The sequence below is a fragment of the Saimiri boliviensis genome, chromosome 15, assembly GCF_048565385.1.
Source record: "Saimiri boliviensis isolate mSaiBol1 chromosome 15, mSaiBol1.pri, whole genome shotgun sequence".
Classification (NCBI taxonomy): Eukaryota; Metazoa; Chordata; class Mammalia; order Primates; family Cebidae; genus Saimiri; species Saimiri boliviensis.
The window spans coordinates 70215591-70237594 of record NC_133463.1 but is presented as its reverse complement, the minus strand read 5'-3'; positions in this window follow the sequence as shown (position 1 = coordinate 70237594).

Genomic DNA, 22004 nt, shown 5'->3' with positions numbered 1-22004 from the left:
GTGTGCTTAGAATCCCAGCTCTACAAATCACAGGGTTTAGCACTTCACACAAGTTAATTAAACCCTCCAAACCTTAGTTTCTTTATATGTAAAGTGAGACTAATGACAAAGTCTACATCTAAGGGTTTCTGTGAGAATTAATGGGATATCTGATGTGAAGTTTACTGCCCAGTGCCCAGCACATAGCAAATGTTCGATAATTACTATTTAGAGATAAGAAAATTAATTCGTAAATATATTATGTTGTCTAATTATCCTACAATACATAGCTGGTTAATTCTAGTACTGAGAATCAAACAGCATTCTTCTGACTAAGCCTTATGTTCTTTCTATGTGCATGGTGAATGCTGTTTGGCCAAAGACAAAAGAGTAGACTAAGTTGCCCAAGAAAAAAGAAGCCTGAGATTTGGTGTCTGAATGAGTTATCCCATACAGTGACAAATATAAAGTCTATAACTCATTAAGTATTGTGTATTTTAAATGGGCTTTTGTTTTCTTTATGATAAACATAGCCAATTTATTTTTGATTGATAGAAGTCAACTATGTTTGAATTTATGAGCTCACCACAATTTTCTTGGCAATGTCTGCCATTTACTAAATAGATTCTAACCACAGTTACTACTAACAACAAATATTTGCATTTTTATTAGATGTTTTATGGTTAGAAAAGGATTAGACCAAATGAGCTGGAGAAAGCATAATAGAAGTGTTCCTTAACATCTATTCTTTAAATGAGGTTTACATTGCCAAACAAGTTTAGTATGGGAGGTAATCAATGTTCTTTCCAAGAAGTTCTACAAAATAAGCTAGGCAGTATGTTTAAATAATAGAAGAAAAGATCTTCAATAACATTCTCTTCATTTTAAAAAATTACAAAAAATTATTTTATCTACAACATAAATATTTGCTATTAAGTGTAGACTATGTTTAGTCACAATTGATTTAGTATTTCCTTCCCTCTAAAGACAAAGTAAATAAGGTTACTGCATAGTACTGGGCAACTTGATCCCAATTGCTTGTCTTATCTTCACTATACTACCTTCTCTGCAACAACCACAACACAATGGCATAAAGCAAAAGACAATATTATAGGGAAATCAAAAGAAAGGAACTGTGTCAGTTAATTCTCACTGTGTCTCAATCACCCCAAAACATTTTGACTTAAACAACAAAATATATTATTATTGATAATTCTGAGTTGCCTGAGCAGTTCTAGTCTGGACCCACTTAGCAGCTCAGCTAGGTCAAAATGTCTTTACTCCTAGGTCTAGTGATTGATTCAATATCAGTAGTACAAGGCCATATGTCTCCCATTATCTCAGTGTTGCCCAGACTTGTTCACGTGGTGATGGTTGCAGTATTTCCGAGAGCAACAAACAGACAGTTCCCAACAAACAGGTGATTTTAAAGGCTTTATTTGTGTCACATTGTTCATTGTCCTGTTGGTCAAACGGGTCATAAAAGAAAGGTTGGACTTGAGAAGTGGTTAAATAAACTTCAGCTCTTACTGGGTTGCAAGGCCTCAATGTGAAGAATGGGATATTGAGAGGCATGAATAATTGTCGTGATTTTTTCTTCTTCCCACAGATAATCTGTGACACTGTTCTACCAGAATTCTCTACCAGAGGTTGTGCTATACTTTATGAAGAAACTTTAGAATCTTTCTTTATTTCATTCTTTCAAAAATTCTCTGAGGAAGGTTAGCAATGAAGACATGTATTTAAATTCTAACCCTTATACAAATTAGTTCTGTGACTTTGGTCCAGTCATTTAACATTTCATAATAGTTCAAATTTTAACAGCTTCTATGTCATGGCACTGCTGAGAGAATTAAATTAGATAAAGTCCTGTGTATTATTTATTAAAATTCAAAATATTAGTTTTAAGCTTTATTTACCTAAAATAATATTTGAGCACATATTACATTCCTATTAATATGGAATATTTCTAAGAGCTGTTAAGAGAGCCATATTGAGTCAAATTATCTGTACTTTATTCTATCTTTTGTCTTTGAGTAAGTTAATTAATGTTTTGAACACTCTGATTTTTCCACACCTGTGAAATAAGCAGAAAAGTAATTATAACTATCTCATATTGCTGGGAGAATTACATACAATTACCTAGATAAATGTCTGGCACATCATCAATATCCAGCAAGTGATAACAATTATTATTATGATGTCATGGCACTGGAGTAGACATTAGATATATTAAAAATTCATTAAATGTGTCCTCATGTATATTAGGACATATATTGGAGGAGTAAGACACTGAAAAGGAAATAGGTCAATAAGTAAAAAGTACAAATTGTGGTTAGTGCAATGAAAGAAAATAACACAGTAACAAAGTAACATAGAAATGAACTTCTGATCAAGAGATAGTAGCAGTTCTCTCTGCAGAAATGATATACAAACTGGAAATTTAAGAATTCAAGAAATTTGAGATTTTTCAGAAAAGAAAAATTATAGTCAGAGGGGTAAAGCAACTTCCTCCAGGTTGTACAGGTGAGATGTCAATATCCCGTAAAGATTCTAAGCAATAATACAACCTCTGCAAACCTTCCTGGCCCATGAAGACAGAGGTTGCTGAAGTGAGTGAGCCTGACAGTCTCTTGAGATGTAAACTCCTCTCCTCTGTGTGTTGCCCTCCTATTCAACGAATTCTACTTAGGAAATCTTCAATCTGATGAACAAAAAAACCAAAAACAAAACAACCAAAAAAAAAAAAAACAAGAATCAACTTATTGATTTATTGATTCTGGCTTTTGAAATTAAAAGCCAGTAATTCTGTGTTTTGTTTTGGTTCACAATTCTACTATGTGAAATTTCAAAATATTCTTCAGACAAACATCACAGAATATTGCATTTGTAATTAAAAAGGCAATCAAAAGCTATCCTGGCATGGGCAAGTGTATCAGTCTGTTTTCACACTGCCATAAAGAACTCCCTGAGACTGATTAATTTATGAACAAAAGAGGCTTAATTGACTCACTGTTCTGCAGGCTTAATAGGAATTATGGCTGGGAGGTCTCAGGAAACTTACAATCACAATAAAAGGAAAAGGGGAAGCAAGCACATCTTTGTCATAGCAGAGCGGGGAGGGGGGTTGATGGGGGTGGGGGGAGAGAGAAAGAAAGAGAGAGAGAGAGAGAGAGAGAGAGAGAGAGAGAGAGAGAGAGAGAGAAACTCCACACATTTTCAAACCATCAGATCTCCTGTGAACTCACTATCATGAGAACAGCTGGGGGAAACTGTTTCCATGAACCAATCACCTCCCACTAGGCACCTCTCCCAACATGTGGGGATTACAGTTCGAGATGTTTTTGGTGGGGACACAGAGCCAAACCATAACAGCAAATAATATCTTAAGCCACAGACCATCTTACAGATGACAACTACAACTTACAACTTCTGGAGAAAATATAAAAACAACTATCAGAATTCACAGAAGGATGAAGAAAAGTAAGATAGTTGTAGAAGTTGATGGTTTCAAAGAAATAAATGAAAAAATACCTTTCTGGAGTCTATATACCATGGAATAAAATTATTTCTACACTTTATTTTCAACTTTAATAAATACTAAAAACTGTCAGAGGGGTTTCAAATGAGATTTGTTTGAACCCGGGAAGCTGAGGTTGCAGTAAGCCGATATCATGCCATTGCACTCCAGCTTGGGTGACAGAGCAAGACTGTCTAAAAAAAAAAAAAAAGGAAAAAGAAAAAAAGGAAGAAAGAGGGCCAGGTACGGTGGCTCACACCTGTAATCTCAGCACTTTGGGAAGCTGAGGCAGGCAGATCATGAGGTCAGGAGTTCAAGACCAGCCTGGCCAACATCTCTACTAAATTTTAGTCTCTACTAAAAATACAGAAATTAGCTGGGCATGATGGTGTGCACTTGTAATCCGAGCTACTTGGGAGGCTGAGACAGGAGAATTGCTTGAACCCGGGAGGCGGAGGTTGTAGTGAGCAGAGATCTTGCTACTGCACTCCAGCCTGGGCAACAGAGCAGGACTCTGTCTCGGAAAAAAAAAAAAAGCAACAAAGAAAGAAAGGATAAATAGAAAATAAATAATAAAATAGTAGACTGAAACCCAGTCATATAAATGATTACATTTAAATGAACTAAGCACTCCTGCCAGCAGGAAGATAGTGAGCATCAGAGTGTAGGAGTGGCTATGTTAACATCAGATAAAATACATCTCAAGGTGGGGAATATTACAAAATTAAAATAGAGATACTTCATAATGATAAAGATGTCTATTCATTGCAGATTATCAATGTTTGTGTTCCTCATACCAAGGCTTCAAAAACTAAAAGAGGAAAGCAGAAAAATCTACAATCATAGTTATTTTCTTATACCTTTTCAACACTTGATGGATCAACCAGACAAAAAAACTTAGTAATGACAGAGTGAACTGAACAATATTAATATGAACCTAACTGATAATTACATGACAAAAAGTCAGTAACTGCAGAATACATATTCTTGTACTTTGCTCATGGTACATTCATCAAGATTTAAAAAAAGTACTTCAAAATTACTCTTCAAAAAATGTACTTCAAAATGGCTCTTTGCAGACATAAAATATTTCAATGATTATTAAAAAATAAAATTTGTAGTAGTATATTCTACTTACCCATTAAATCAAATTAGTAATTAATAATTGTATATTCAATAAATAATTTAAAATATTTGGATAGCATACACCATGTTTAAAAAGAATTTTTTAGTAAAAAAAGAAATCATATATAAGTCTATTCAAAGATAAATGTCAGCCAAATCTCCATGGTGGACATTCTGTAAAATAACTGACTAGTACTCTTCAAAACTGTCAATGTCATAAAAATAAGGAAAGTCTGATAAACTGCCAAAGCCAAGAGGATGCTAAGGAGTTGTGATTACTAATTGTAATGTAATATCCCACGGGATCCATATTTTTTTCTTTTCTTTTTTTTTTGGAGACAAGAGTCTCACTTTGTCACCCAGGCTGGAGTGCAGTGGTGCAATCTTGGCTGGCTGCCTCTGCCTCCTGGGTTTAAGCGATTCTCCAGCCTCAGCCTCCTGAGTAGCTAGGATTACATATGTGCACCACCATGCCTGGCTGATTTTTATATTTTTAGTAGAGACAGGGCTAACTTTTTGTATTTTCAGTAGAGAAGATGTTTCATCATGTTTGCCAGGCTGGTCTTGAACTCCTGGCCTCAAGTGATCTGCCCACCTTAGCCTCCTAAAGTGCTGGGATTACAGGCGAGAGCCACTGTGCCTAGCCCCATGGGATCCTGGAACAAAAAAATAACATTAGGTAAAACTAAGAAAATTTGAATAAAGGATTAACTTTAATAATGTATTGATAATGGTTCAATAATTGTAGCAAATTTACAGATGCAAATATAGATGCTAATATTAGGGAAAACTGGCCATGGGTTATATAACTGTACTATCTTCTTAATTTTTCTGTTAAGTAAAAATTTTCCCAAAATAAAATAATTATTTTTGAAAAATAAAGTATTTTTAACTAAACAGTAGTGAAAACACACATCAAAATTTCTGGGCCCAGAGTGGTTGGCTCATGCCTATAATCCCAGCACTTTGGGAGGCCGAGATGGGCAGATCACTTGAGGTCAGGAGTTTGAGACCAGCCTGGCCAACATGGCAAAACCCTGTCTCTACTAAAAATACAACAATTAGCCAGATGTGGTGGTACTTTCCCGTAATCAAGAGGCCGAAGCAGGAGAATCACTTGAAAAGAGGTGGAGGTTTCAGTGAGCCAAGTTTGTGCCACTGCACTCCAGCCTGAATGACAGAGACTCTTCTTTAAAACAAAAATTGTGGGATATAACTAAAGCAGTACTTAAAAAGAAGGAACGGTATAGCTTTACACACTTTTTAAAATACAAAGATATAAAGTCAAAGACTTAAGATTTTACCCTAAGAAGCTAGAATTTTAAACAATTCTTTTAAAAAAAGGAAACAGAATAACCCAAGAAACATAGAAGGTAGAAACTTACAAAGACAACAGCAAAAAATAATGAAAAAGAAAATTCAGGCCTCATGAATTGGCTCAAGCCTGTAATTTCAACACTTTGAGAAGCTGAGGCGGGTGGATCACCTGAGGTAAGGAGTTCGAGACCAACCTGGCCAACATGGCGAAACCTCATCTTTACTAAAAACAAAAAAATTAGCCTGGCGTGGTGGACGCCTATAATCCCAGTTACTCATGAGGCTGAGGCAGGAGAATCACTAGCAGCTGGGACATGGAGGTTGCAGTGAGCCAAGATAGCACTACTGCATTCCAGCTTGTGCGACACAGTGAGACTATGTCTCAAAAAAAAAAAAAAAAAGGAAATTTATATAATAGAGAAAATTAACAAATACAGCTGAACTCTCCTATCTTGTTTGTGGAAGTACAAAATGAAGCAACTTCTTTGGGAAAAGATCTGGCTGTTTTTAGTTGTGTTAAGTATACACCTATCCTATAAGTATAAAATTTTACTAAGTAGTTCTTCAAGAAATGAGAAATATATTTTCACAAAAAGACTTGTAAAAAAGTGTTCGTTTCACTTTTATCATAGCCAAAAACCAGAAATGGCCTAAGTGCCAATCAATAGGTTAATGAATATAATGAATTATCACTCAGCAATGAGAAAGAATGGACTCAGGATACACCCAATCTGTTTCCATGTATTATCTCTTTCAGCCTTCATAACAACTGTATGATGTATTTTGTACCCCACTATTTGAGATATGAGGAACAGAACCAGAGTTGTTTAACGTGGTCAGATAGCTAGTAAGGCATATCAGGACTCAAATACTGGTCATGTAGTGTCAAATGCTTGCTGTTGAGCAATGTATTCTATTTCCCTATGTTCACCTAAAACAGTCAAATCCATGGAGTGGTGTGTAGTACAAAATGGGTATCTTGGAAAACTGTGCTATAAAATTTCTATCTACGCATTGCTCCCAAGCAATCATAAATGCAGGATGAAGATAATCCTGCAGATTAGAGCCTTACTTGCTCATAAATGCAGACCTATTCAGCCAAGGAAATGCTTAAGAAAGATTGAAATACGGTCAGTTGTTTTAACTGTGCTGCAGCAACTACCAGATAAGGACTGAAGGAAAAATATGTGCTGACAAATTGGTGGATTAGGTATTAGAAGGTCCAGATTCTTATACCAGCATTGTGACAAGGTAGCCAAGAAAGAGAAGACACGTCGCCTCTCCGGACTGCATCAATTGATTAAGGAGGCTGGGCCTGATGAGCTTAAACTTTCCATTGAATTAGATTATTTGCCTGTCTTCCTAATTGATGGAATGCTACTTCAATTTTTAAAACATTGCTATTGCCTATCTTTAATAAACTCATTCATAAATAACTAGCATCTATAAAAACATAGTTTACATTGAGTAAGAAGAATTTTTCACAATTCAGTATCCAAGAAGGCTTTCCTTTATCGAGAGATATTTGTTGCAAGGAGGTAATAAAAATAAGGACTAGCTTGGGAATCAGATATACCTGGTTCAAATCCCAGTTCTGAACTACCTAGTCATATGAACCTGAGCAATGCACTTCCTCACTGTAATGCAGTATCCTCATCTGTAACATATAAATGCATATCTTGATGACCTGTTTCCCACTCTGCCTAGGCAGCCATTGCCAGAGTCTTTTTCTGACCCATTCTTTCCCAAAGTAACTCCCACTTGCTGCCAGGAAACCACCCTTACTATATTTTCAGTCCAGGTCCCAGCACCTTCTATCTGCTTTAAGTTGGAAGGGTCCAAAGGGAGATGTAAAAGAACTTTATTAATACTGTGTATAAAATCAGGTAGGCATATTGAAAGCAGGGAGATACACTGTAAACCCAGCAAGTACAATCTTATTTGTAGCATCATATCTTTAAGAGTTAAAAAATAATTTTAATTTAAAAATAAAAGAAATTAAAGGTGGAAAACTTGTGTGTCCCTCTGCTGTTTCAAAATTGAATAGCAAATTATTTTATATCTACCTATAAAAAATACTACATATTATATGCTACCTATAAAATAGGTAACTATAAAATAGATTCAAAAAAAGAATCCTGTCTTTCAAATGTTTAAACTCTTTAGTTCATAGCTCCTCCTCTTCTGTTGCAATTTGTTTGTTCTTCTGTTACAATGCTTATCTCTGTGGAAGTCGTTGGGATCCCTCTCCCTCCCTATTTCTCTCTCCCTGACTTTCCCCTGCCCTCCCTCTCTTTCTCTTGATCTCTCTCTCTTTCTGTTTTTTTCTTATTTCTCTACAACTGAAGTTTGAGCCTTTGACAGGCTGGTCCAATATTTGGTTCCTTGTTTTGTGTCCGACAAATTAGCACAGACTCAGACATATAATAGGTGTTCAGTCAGTGTCTGCTCATTTAAATTAATCATTATAAACAAACTTGCCACTGATATGGACCAAAGCCTTTTCCACCCAGAAGTTCCTTCTGAGAAACACAGAGCATGGGGAAATGAGAACAGGAAAAGTAATCTAACCTAAAAGATTATGAAGCTTCATGGCACACCCAGAATGCAACAGTCCAAATATGAATTCAGTCCTTTGGTTTATTTTTCTTTCTCTCTCTCTTTTTTTTTTAATTGGCTTCAAAACTGACCATGAGTCATAGGCCAGACTGTGGTACAAAGAGGACAATTTTTCATTCTCATATTTTCTTTTTACATTCCGCCCTAAAATCCAAAGTGTCTTATCAATGGCTCACTGGAAAAAAAAATCATACTAGAATACTATGTTAATAATTCAAAATAAATAAACATATAAAAATACATAAATAAACAATGTTATTTAAAAAGTAAAACACTCCAGGGTGTTAGCAGAACCTTCCAAGGTCTTGACTGAGACCCACGCTCTGATATCCATACCATTACACTCAGATTTGTATAGAACAAGAGGGACAACAGAGGTCATTTGGGTTAGATAGGGGATTTCAGTATGAATGGCCTCAGAAAGAATTGAAACACTTAAATAATTTTTTGAATAGAATAGAATTCGTGACTCTATCTATTTATATGTATTTATGTATATTTTTCTCCACTATTCAGTAGTACTAGTCATAGATCTATTAATAGCAATAAATAATATATTAGATATATATTATATGCAGGCATTGTATTCATCCTTGTGTATTACGTTATTTCACCCTCAAAATGAATCTATGAACTAGAAAATTGAGTATAAAGAACACGAAATAAATTGTGAAAACTGTGCATGTACAAAATAGGATGGCAATATTCAAACCCGGAAATTCTAACTTCAGCGCCCCGGTCTTAATCACTGCAATATATTTAATAGACACAATAACATTTCACCCAAAGTAAGGTAAAATCCAGATGCAAACTTAGGAAATTCATGAATACTATGTACATGAATACTGTGAGCAAAGAATACTATGAACAATGGTTACTTCTTTTTTAACATCAAACTGGATGGACACTAAAGCATAAGACCTCACTTGATTTTTTTTTTTTTTTTTTTTTTTTACAAAATTTGCCCATGAATTGGCAATCAAAAGCTGAAGCAACCTTGATTTTGACACCTGGGCAGAAAATAGCTTTACTGGTCAATATCTGCTCCATGCTTTATCCCTTTTGCTTTCCCACTCTCCCTCCCTTAAACTTTTCATTAAAGAGACAATTCACCCAGGCTAATACCTAAGGGATATTAGAACTTGAGGATACTTAAATTCTAAAAGAGTTATGGTACACCATTTAATGAAAATAATACCAAACTGAAAAACTAATATTTACACATAGTCAACAACAAACAGTTTGATTTATTTTTCAAGCTTTTCTGCATAAAATTTTTGGGATTATTCATTGTAATATCTTTTATTCTTTCAGGCAGGTACCCACCTGCTGGTTCCTAAAGCTGCGTCCTCAATTGTGGGGTGTACATACTCAGAGAATGCTCAAGATGCCACATTGAGTTAAAGGAAGAAAATATTAGAATTTCTACTTGTATTTATTTGTAATTATATAGATGGACATGGAAGATCTCATCCAAGTCATGTATCCGATGGTCACATATTAGTCACTTAACATCCAGAGGGACGAGTGGGATGTCCAAAATGTCTAGGGATTGGAAATGAAATTTTCACTCATTTTTCTCTCTTTTGGTGTATAGCAATCATTTGTAGTTTACTTGTATTCACCTAAGTGAATTTATAAATTATATCATCCAGTTTTAAACAATTTAATGATAATAAAATGAGTAAGTGGCTTAAAATGTCTGTATTAAGAAACTGCAGTTGAAAATAACAGTAACAATGCAAGCCCAACAGAATAAGAACATAGAGAATCTAACGATTTTATTAGAATAAACTCTTTATTAGCCATGCTGCAAAGTAAAAATAAGTGTTAACCTCAAAGCATTTAAAATTGTCAGGGAGACTATTCAATCTATAGATTTATGTTTATTCTAATTAATTATGAACCTCTTCCTAAGGGCATATTATATCTTGATGGTTTATAAGTAAATAATGGTATGATGCCATCATGACTAAGAAGTAGTGATTTAATTTCTCTAACAATTGCTCTAAGATATAGTTCTTAAACAAGTACTATACAAAATTTCCCTCAAGGTAGAATAAATGCTTAGAAAACACTTTTGAAAATTCCTTAATTCAATTAGAAAAATACTTATTTTGCCTGTTACCTACAAAAATATGGTCAGAAGCTAAAATACTCTCCTTGGTTGGACAAAAGAGTTTTAAGGCCCATAAAGCATAAAAATATAGTTTTGAAATTCTCTTCCTCCATTTGAATCTATATATCTTTATAAAGCAGATTTTACAATAATCACAGCTTTTAAAGCCAGTTTCAAAATAAATAGAATTTAAACCTAGATCTTTGAATTTCTGTAATATACTATATTAAACCAGTATTTTTTACACTTAAAGCTTATTAATTTTTTCTCACACTAAGTTAATAAAAATATGTTAATAATATAGCAATCATATTTTCAAACTGATGGTGTTTACTTTATCATATCTTTTTCCTGGACACATCAGACTTCGTTTTTCAGCCTCATTTGCACTAAGATTTGAATTATTTGACTGAATTCTGGGTCATGAAATGTAAGCTGAAGAGTTGTACAACATTTCTGAGCCCAGCTCTTAAGCCTTCATGTGCAATATTTCAGATTTTACTTTCCTTTTTTAAAGTGACTTTGGAGGCAAATGTGGCAACATTATAAGACAAACTCATCCTGGAATTACATGAGAGAAAATAACCTACAGAAGCACAAAACCCACATTGGACTCTAATATGAACAAGAAATAAACTTTATCATTATAAGCTAGTGAGAGCTCAGTATTGTTACCACCAGAGAGGCAGTTCTACAATATGCTGTTAATAATATGTAATTATTATTTTTTGTTTGTTTGTTTTTGTTTTAATAATATGTAATTATTAACAGCATATTGAGACCTCAAATTTTTATACCATTAAATATAAGTATTTATATAATACTGTTTATTTCATCTTTTTGTCACAATTTTAAATTTTCTTTTTCCATGTCTTATAATATATGTAATGTATTTCTACAGTAGTGTAAGTATACATCTGTTGCATGCTAAAGGTATTTTTTCTTGTTAACTAAATAATTTAAAAGATGGAGACAATTAAATATATGTTTTATTAACAAATTTTCAGCACCAACTACTTAAATAGCCATAGAATACCCGTAGACTTATTCTCGCAAAATTATGTAATATGCTTAAGCCCTAAGTAACGAGAAATGAATGTCAGTTACATCTTACATCCACCTACAACTCTCCTAATCTTTGGTTGATATAGGTCACTATACCAGAAACCAATAACTCGCTAAAAATAGAAGGTATTCATACCAAGGAATTAAACCAGTTACTCTGTGTAGCTAAAGAGAGTATTCTTTAAAGCAAGATATCTGAGAATTACAATGATTAAATTTCACAAGAAAAAAAGTTAAAAACAAGTGAACCCAAATTTTTATCTAGGATATATCTATGCATATACACACACATGCATCTATATACATACATAGATGTGCATATACACAAATGTGTGTGTATGCCTAACATACACATATACATACAGTGGGTAGTTATTTTTTTAGAGTCACACAAACTTTTTTTAATCCTAGAGCCTATTTGACTATTCAGACTGAAAGTAACTAGAAGTGAAATTAAAATAAGCCTTAACTGCAAGAACAGACTAAAGATCTTGGGTCTCATTTAGTTGAATTAAATCAAGATCACATGTTTGTTTCAATGTTTTGATAGAAATTTTCTCTTCTTCTTAGATACCAAAGCCAGACAGTTCATTTTCTAGTTCTTAACATCTATACACATTGCAGTGTAGCTGATAAGCTCAAAGAGAATGTCTTCTTGTGGACTGTCTTTAAAATGTACTAATTTCAAGAAGTTTGTGACTCTTAAAAGTAAGATTAAAAGCAGTAGGAGGAGTGGCCTTTGAAATATTTGAAACTGTTGACAGCTATGAGCTCCCTGGACCCTCATGGCCACCATATCTCCTGTGTGTTGTTGGTCAAATATTATAGCATCTCTCACCCTATCATTCAATCAAAAGTTTAGTCTTTCAGGTCACTTTGTGAGAGTTTTAAATGCTTTTTCAGAAAGCCAAGGCCAACATCTCAACACCACAAAACCTCCGCAAAAGTGGAGGAACTGACGGCTCCCTCTCACCTCCAAGGAAAAGCCTTCAAAATAGCTCTTTTACTCGTTGTCTGTCAAAACAGTCATGCTATGGACAGAGCGTTTGTGTTCCCGTCAAATTTGTATGCTGGATAGCGAATCTCTAATGTAGTGATATTGGGACATAGGGCCTTTGGGAGGCAATTAAGTCATAAGGGTAGAGCCCTCATGAATTGGGATTAGTGCCCTTATAAGAAGAGACCTTAGAGAGATGATCTCTCTCTCCACCATGTGAAGATACAGCAAGTAGGTGACAGTCTGCAAACCAGGAAGAGGGCCCTCACAGAAACCTCACTGTCCAGCACTTCGATCTTGGACTTTTTAGCTTCCTGAACTGTGAGAAATAACTGTTTGCTGCTTAAGGTACATAGTCTGTGGTATTTGCTTATAGCAGTCTGAACTAAGAGAAGTGGTGATTAAACAACCAAGCCCTTTTAACATAGTAAGCTATATGGATATGATATTTATGTTGTAAATGTCCTAGGCCAATAAGACATTTGGCTATGAAATCTCTTTTCTAACTGCTGTCATTACTTCTTGGGGGTAATTCAGTCCATATCAGTACTTCTGGCAAGGTGAACTGTAAATCTTCCCTTCATCTCTCTCCTTCAGTGGAGTTGCATGTTGATTAGAGAGATGACATTTAGGGTTGTCATTATCTATCAGTCAATGTAGAAATCTTTGTAATGCATAACGTAACTCAGATCAAGGAAGGGATAAATGCTCTCTTGGAATAATAAGGTCATGGCTATTCATTATAAGAACAAGTAACGAAGTTTTCACACTAGAGTGCATATGAATTTTTTGTATCCTAGATTATTAGGGAAGATGTATGCTGTTTCAGAAAGAAGTGGCAAGATGTGCTTGATTTTAGGTACTCTGTAAAATGTCAGATGTGGCCCCAAGTGCCTATTTCCCTCATTTCACACTTGCCCCTGAATACAGAACCAGGATTCAGAAACCACAGTTCAGTTCATGCTTCTCTGGCACTTACAGGACCATGATGATTAAGCCAGGAAGGAATAGCCAAGAAAGCCAGTGAGGCTGTGGCACTCACAAGACAGGAAAATGTGTGTTAACATGGACTGAGATATCATAATTTGTATAAAAAAGAGGCACAGTCCTTAAGATTTGACCTCCTCACACCACACACTTTGCCACGCCCCACATTCACACAGCGGGTGCAAGAGGAAGATATAGTCAAAGGAGAGAGAATTTCTGAACATTAGAATGATACAGATAAATCTCCCAGACGTATGTCCTACTCACACAAATCTCTGTAAGGTGGGGATTGGGGTAATCAAAGATATTCTGAGGGAGCAGGGAAAGAAGGAGTGGCCAGCTGACTACATAGTGCAATAGAGCTCTCCTACTTTAAAGGATTGACTGCTGAAGAAAAAGAAAAAGATATATTGGTCTACACAAACTGCTATAGCAGGTTTCCACAGACTGGGTGGTTTAAACAGTGGAGATATATTATCTCATAGTTCTGGAGGCTGGAAGTCCACAATCAAGGTGCCAGCAGGCAGTATTGGTTTCTGGTGGGGTAATTTTTCTTTTCTTTCTTTTTTTAAATTTTACTTTAAATTCTGGGATACATGTGCAGGATGTGCAGATTTGTGACACAGATATACATGTGCCATGATGGTTTGCTGCACCTATCAATCTGCCATCTAGGTTTTAAGCACCACATGCATTAGGCATTTATCCTAATGCTTTCCCTCTCTTTGCCTTCCACCCTCTGACTGCCCCTGGTGTGTGATGTTCCCCTCCCTGTGCCCATGTGTTCTCATTGTTCAACTCCCACCTATGAGTGAGAACATGTGGTGTTTGGTTTTCTGTTCCTGTGTTAGTGTGCTGAGAATGATGGTTTCCAGCTTCATCCATACCACCTCAAAGGACATAAACTCATCCTTTTTTATGGCTGCGTAGTATTCCATGGTGTATATGTGTCACATTTTCTTTATCCAGTCTTTCATTGATATGCATTGGGGTTGGTTCCAAGTCTTTGCTATTGTAAACAGTGCTGCAATAAACATCTGTGTGCATATGTCTTTATAGTATTTATAATCTTTTGGGTATATCCCCAATAATGGGATTGCTGGGTCAAGTGATATTTCTGGTTGGTAGATCCTTGAGGAATTGCCACACTTCTGCATAGTTGAACTGATTTACAGTCCCCTGGTGGGGTAGTTTTTCTTGGCTTTCAGGGCACTGCCTTTTTGCTGTGTCATCACGTTGCCTTTCCTCTGTGTGAGTGCAGAGAGAGAGAGAGAGAGCTCTGGTGTTTCCTTGTCTTCTCAGAAGGACATTAGTCCTATTGGATTAGGGTCCCACCCTATGACATCATTTACATTTAGTTAGCTTCTTAGAAGCTCTGTCTCCAAATACAGTCACTTTGTGGGGTTAGGACTTTAACATATAAATTTTGAGGGGGCACAATTCTGTCCATAACAGGAGATAGCATATGTAAAGAACCTAAAATCTTATAGAAGAAAATGACAGAATAGCAATGAAGCCAGGGGTTGTGTTATGCAAGTACATGTATCTTACAAGGTCCTGACCAAAATTACATTGGCTCAATTTTAATTCTGAACCCAGTGGCCAAGGCAAAGAGGTAAACACCATCAGTTATAGAACCTACCATGTCAATAAACTTTTATTGGCTGTTCAGGAGAAACAAAGTTTTTCTTAGAGTCAAGGCCCGAAAGATATTTTCTGTATTTCACTTATACCTTTAGAGTTAAAGTAAAAGCTGGCTTAATAACATTGTGCCTAATTATCTTTCTTATTAGAAGCTTATAGAATAAATGCAAATCAATTATTTAGTAAAAGTGATTCTGTGAAAGATAATGTAGGCCAATCACATTTGATAAAACTTTCAATCAAACTTGACAATTGTTTTGATAGCTCTAAAATAAGTAATGAACAGTATGAAACTGCTCTTCATTTTCTAATCTTTGCTTATTAGAAAGATACATTACCCACCACAGTGCATACTTTTAACCAAAAGAAAATGCCAGTATTTTCAGATAATATGGATACAAAGAGGCTTTTTCCTCCTATGTCTATTTGCCATCCAAACGTTTGATTTTGTTTTTATTTTACACATTTGAAAAGGTTGTTTGAGGACTCCAGAGCAACAACTGACTTACTTAAACCATATATGAAATTCTTAGAGTTGTATAAAAGGGTGAAGAAATAAATATATGTGTAAAATAATTTATCATAAACAGACTTCATCCTAAGAAGGGATGACTGTATGGCCCAGCACCCTGTTTACAAATTAAAGCTTCTGAACTTAAGGATTGTATACTGAAAAGAAAATGACTATTTCTGTGTTAGTTTAATAAATTCCAAATTAAAATGTTACATCAGTTTTCATGTGTGCTTAAAACTTCAGTGACCAATAGGCACTGGTGTAAGGGGTGGTATCAAGCACAAAACAGGCTTTTGAATATAACCCAGGGATCTCAGGAGGCTCTCTCTAACCTCAACATTCTACCACCTCTCTTGCAAAGGCATTCATCTTCCCTGCCTATGTATATGTTTTTATCAGTGCGTACGTGGCTTCCTAATCTTTTAACATTTATTCTCTATTTATTCAGCTAACAACTGTCATCTTAAAATGCAGGGAAATCCTTGACTATAAGACAGGCAATGGAAAATACGCACAGACGGTTCCAAGGCAAGTAAGCATTTCCCAAGTCAACAGGATGCACCGATCAGAAAATTCAGACCCGAAGTGATGTGTCAAGGCTTTTTTCAGTCAAGTCCCAAACTCTCTTCTCTCTGTTCTAAGTGAAATATCAGTTAGGAATTAACTTATTTTGATTTTCACCTCCAGAACATATATTAAATATTTTCCAGAGTCTGAATTTTCTTAGAAATTTTGATGTTAAAGACACTTCTGCTGCCTTGTGACATTTTAGAGTATTTCAATATTTCATTGTAATTTAATCAACATGCATTTATGTCTTGTCTCCTGCGTGAAAATGAAACCCCTTCAGGGCAGTTATCTAGTTCACACATCTTTGAACTCCACGTAAAAACGAAGAATGTTGTCTTGTATAGAGAAAGAACATGCCAGACAGGAGTAGGCCTGGGTGTTGGGATATATTCTAATCCTCAGCCTGTTAGACTAATCTCTAACTATATGATTTCTGACCACTGATTTAACTCTCTTGTGTGGGAGAGTAGAGTTAGCTGACTGGCTACTAGTGAGAAATAGGTTCAGAGCAAACAACTGATCCCATTTACATGGGTTTGAGGTTTTAGTGTTCCTGGCCTTGTTTGCAGAAACCTTTCTTCAGAGAACTTTAGCTTTCAATACCCTTAAGAAAATGCATTGAGAAGATCAAGGGAAGGATCACTTTTAAGCTGAGTGCAAAACCCTAAGCTCACACAGATATCCCCAGCTTATTCCACTATTGGATAGACTTATGTTCTTGGGCAAACACAACTGTTTTTCCTGGCTCTCCCCCTCAAATATGCAGACAAATCCTAGATGGCAGGAACAGCTAGAGAAGAGTTTATAGCCAACACTGTTAAAGGGAAGTCAGCAATATGAGTCCTGTTTACTGGTGCCAAACGGTATAGTCAGTCCAGTATTAGGAAAAAAATTCAGCATTCAAGGCTTGCTGTTGATGACCATGAGTGGTTTTATTCTTATATGAATGAATTGAACTTGTAAGTTGCAATGGTTAGGGTAGGGTCTGTCCAGAGTAATTTTGAAAAAAATAATGAACGGAGGTCATTTTGTTTGCTTTCACACCTGCTTCTGCAGAGTGCATTATAGCTACCAATACAGAAAAAGAGAATCTGTTAGGTATACTGGCAGGCTTGCTGGAAAAGATGCAGACTTAACGAAAAAAAAAATGTAGAAGAAGAGGTAGAATATGCTATACCATGGTACATTTTATACTGAACTGATATAAATAACTGATAATAAGTGGCAATTCTGTGAAAAATCTTGTTTTTTCTGGATCCAATCTTTATATTCTTCCAGCTTTGGTCTTAAAAATTCTCCCTTCCCCCACCATCATTTCAGCTGTTGTTGCCTGTTATATCTATGAGGGTTCTGTAATTACAAGTTAAATATGTAATGGTAGTTTAAGATTGGATTTTTTTCTTTCTGTAACTATTATGTTGTCAGAGCAGAAGTTTTGTGTAATATGAGAAACATAATTTCAATTTCACAAAGAAAATAATGACTCTTCAAGCTGACTTAAAGAACTCAACAATTTAAACCAAGAGCAAAGAACCCCTACTTATGTATGGAATATACCTGGAATATACTTGGTTTGTATACATCAAAGGAAGTATGGATAAATGGCCATTAATCAATGTCCTATGTTAACATAGCCTCATCAGCCCCAGCATTTGTGATGAAAGCATTTATTATTTCATATCATTAGATCTTTTAACAACATGGTGATTGTTTTATTAGGAAGTTCAGAACTTTCTCCAGGATTCATGGAAAAATGCATTCCTTAACGCCCTGGTCTTAAAATAGTTTATGGAATTGGAATCAGTGGAATTTTCATAGCTTAAACTACTGTTGTAAAATAAACATAGTATACTCTTTGATAATCAATCCACTTTGTGTGCTGGAGGAATGAAAAATTAACAACTTTAGTGACAAATTATCTTATTTGGAATTTATGAGTATTTTGCCAAAGTACAAACTATAGATGCAAAACAAAATAAAGCAAACATTGCTTTTATTATGCACAGGATAACAAGGTTAAATACTTTTTTGCCTCTCATTGGTTTGGGGTATAGAGGCTGCAAAGAGATCTGTTCTTAGAAGAACAATTTATTTTTTCTCTCAACTCTATAAGTTGAAGAGTGGTTTCCTGGCCTTGCTTAGAATCGCTAGGGTAGTTGCTGTCAGAAGGCAGCTGTATGGGCTGGGCTGAAAGGAGCAAGTTGGCTTTTTCACATGTCTGGTAGTTAATGCTGTCTGTCAGCTGGGGTACCTTGGGTCTTCTTATCTGGACTCCGTCTGAAAGATCTCACTAGACGGTTGTCCTTCCCATATCCTCTTCTTCTACATTATTCTGGAGTCTCTTATTATTCAGGCTGCTTGGGATATTTTGTAACTTTTCTAGTCTGTTTCTTATCTAAAGGATGTAGATACCTCATTCTTTAAAAATTCTTTTCCTCTAGCGCTGTGCTAGAGCCATTCTGGTTTTCAGCTACATTTTTGCCACTTATTTTTATAGCTTCTGTCATCTTTGTGACCAGTTTGTATTTCTGGTTTGTGCATATTCATACTTTGGAGTTACTCTGCAAAACAGGATAACGTACAAATTCTCCAGAACGGAGTGTTTAATTTATTCAGTCCTGAGTTATGTGCTGTGCTTCTCTGCAAATGACTTTTCACTTCCGTGCCCTAAAAAGGACTCTCTTTTAATTTTTTTGATTCTTTTTTAATGTCAAAAACATCTGTTTATTTTATTTTATTTTATTTTATTTTTGAGAAAGAGTCTTGCTCTGTCACCAGGCGCCAGGCTGGAGTGTAGTCGCATGATCTTGGCTCACTGCAACCTCCGCCTCCCAAGTTCAAGCAATTCTCCTGCCTCAGCCTCCCGAGTAGCTGGCACTACAGGTGTGTGCCACCACGCCCAGCTAATTTCTGCATTTTTTTTTTTTTTTTTAGTAGAGATGGGGTTTCACCATGTTGGCCAGGATGGTTTGCATCTCTTGACCTCGTGATCTGCCCGCCTCGGTCTCCCAAAGTGCTGGGATTACAGGCGTGAGCCACCGGGCCCAGCCTATTTTATTTTTAAACGTACACTTCATGATATCAATTAAAAACCTTTTAGAGTTTCACTGCCTTTCTTATATATTTTTTCCTCTCTTAATAGAGAAATATGATCCACTGGATCCAGGTGAACACAGCCTCTTTAAAGCTCTTGCCAATGAGCTGCTGGTCACTTTTTGCTGCTTGTCATTCAAGCACTTTGACACTGAGCTAAAGCTATTTTCACAAGTGCCTATTCTATACTTCATTCAATTCTGAGGAGTCTACCAATGATGTCCAGGACTGAATGTAATCAATATACCAAGAAGCAGAAGAGGTGCACCTAGCAGAAGCATCTTGAATGTGTACTCTATATATGACCATGAAGTCTGCATTCCCTTTTTGTTTTTTGTTTTTGGCTTAGGAAGATAACTGCATTCTTTTTTCTTCTTTTAAGATCATGTTTTTAACTAGCAAAGATGAAAACCTCAAATTATCAAATAACAATAGAATTATTAAGCACTGTAAAAAGTCTTTTTAAGTAATATTTTTTCCTAACCACAATTAAAGACAATAAATAAATGGAAATTTCTTCTTTGAATTAATTGTAGTGAGAGATGGTTTATACAATCATCTTGTCTTAACATTACTGGTGCTATTTATCATTAAATTTCCTTGAATAAACTCTGTCCATTTTCCCTTGAGTAAAATTTACTTCTCAATTTTCAGTGTAAAATTTGGTTTAATTTATGATTAAAATAGCATGGATAATTAAATATAGTGCCTTTCATCTGGGGTCAAAATAGGTTGAGGAACAGTAAACGGAAGAAATTTTAAAACTTGCCTTAGTTTTGATCTATTGCTTGGAAACTGTAAAACAACTTTATCTAGTGAACTTATCAAAAACTTATTATTATTTATGTTTATCTTATCCAAGTGACTTTTTCAAAGAAGAACACAAGGATCTTATGACGATTTTCAGATTTTCTTAGTGAAAAAATATTAAATATGTTAGTGTCATTGTTTTGTGCTGCTGTAACAAAATATCACAAACTGGATAATTTATAAACAATAAAATTTGATTTGACACATGATTCTGGAGGCTGGGAAATTTAAGATAAAGGGCTGTATCTGACGAGAGCTTTATTGCTATGTCATAACATGGTGGAAGGCATCACAATGGCAAAAGAGAGTGCACAAGAGCTGAATTCATTTTTATAACAAACCCACTCCTGCCATAATGTCATTAATCCATTCATGAGTGCACAGCCCTCATGAACTAATCACCTCTTTAACAGTTCACAGTGTTGCAGTGGGAATTTAGTTTCTAACAGAAGAACTTTGTGGGACACATTCAAACAACAGCAGTTAAGACAAGGAAATTGATAGAACAAGACATTAAGAGTATAGGAGAAAAAAACAAAATCAAACATCAGCAGGAGAAAGAAAAGAGTTTGAAATTCAGTGGTGATTGAGGTTGGATGCTGCCTTAAGAATGAATGAAGCTCTAAGAGGAGATGGCCTCTCAAAGGTCACTTAGTCTCCAAATTGAGAACAAAACAAGACCTTGGTTTCCTGAGGGATAATTGAATCCTTTCCACATCAGAGTACACTGCCTCCTTGGAAGTTATATGACATTTTCAAGCTCAGCACTGGCACACTGCTGAAGTCTAGGGTTGCCTTCAGGTCCCTGAATTTAGTGGGTGGTCAGTATTATTTTACAGTAAGAGAAACAGAAACTCCAAAGGGATTAAGTGACTTGCAAAATGTCAAGTAATACTTCAGAGGGCTCATTCTGAAACTCAGGGCTAATCTCGTTATTCAGATGTTATTTAGAAAAAAATGATTTTATCTATTTTCAAGAAAAAGTTTTCTTATTTTCAATAAATATTGTTAAGTTCTATGTTTACAAGGGATTACAAAACGGAGCAATGATGACTTTGCAAGTAACTTCTCTAATTTAAAACGTGTGACAGTTACACATTTTAAAAAGCCAAATAAATATTTTTCTCAAGTTTTCTCAAGTTTTTGAGGAATCACATACTTACGTGGAGAAATTTACCTAGGACAATCACTATTCCTATGACATCTATTCTGGCATTCAGAGCTGCACAGTGGAGAAGACACATTACTTATTATCCTACAAGAAAACTGGAAAGATCTTAACTTTGAGTTCTAATATTTCCAGATGGTAGAAATCGAAAGCAGGATTCCTTTCCTTGCCTGTTTCTCCAAAGTTTTATGCAGCAGTAAATAAATTCTTATTTGCTTGTGCTACATTTTATTGCAGAGTACAAAAGGATTGAGGTAACACATTTCTCAGGGAACGATTCTTTGCTCAGTGTACTTTTAAGATTGAGTTCTGTTTCTGTCTTCAAAAAGAAACACATAGCTCACAATTTTAGCTTCAAGAATACTATAGAATTGTGTTGATTCTTTGGTTTTATTAACTTTTCCAATAAGACATTTCTAAAACTTGCAGAAAATGCTCTCAATTTCTATTTCCACAGAATATGGTAGAAAAGCACAA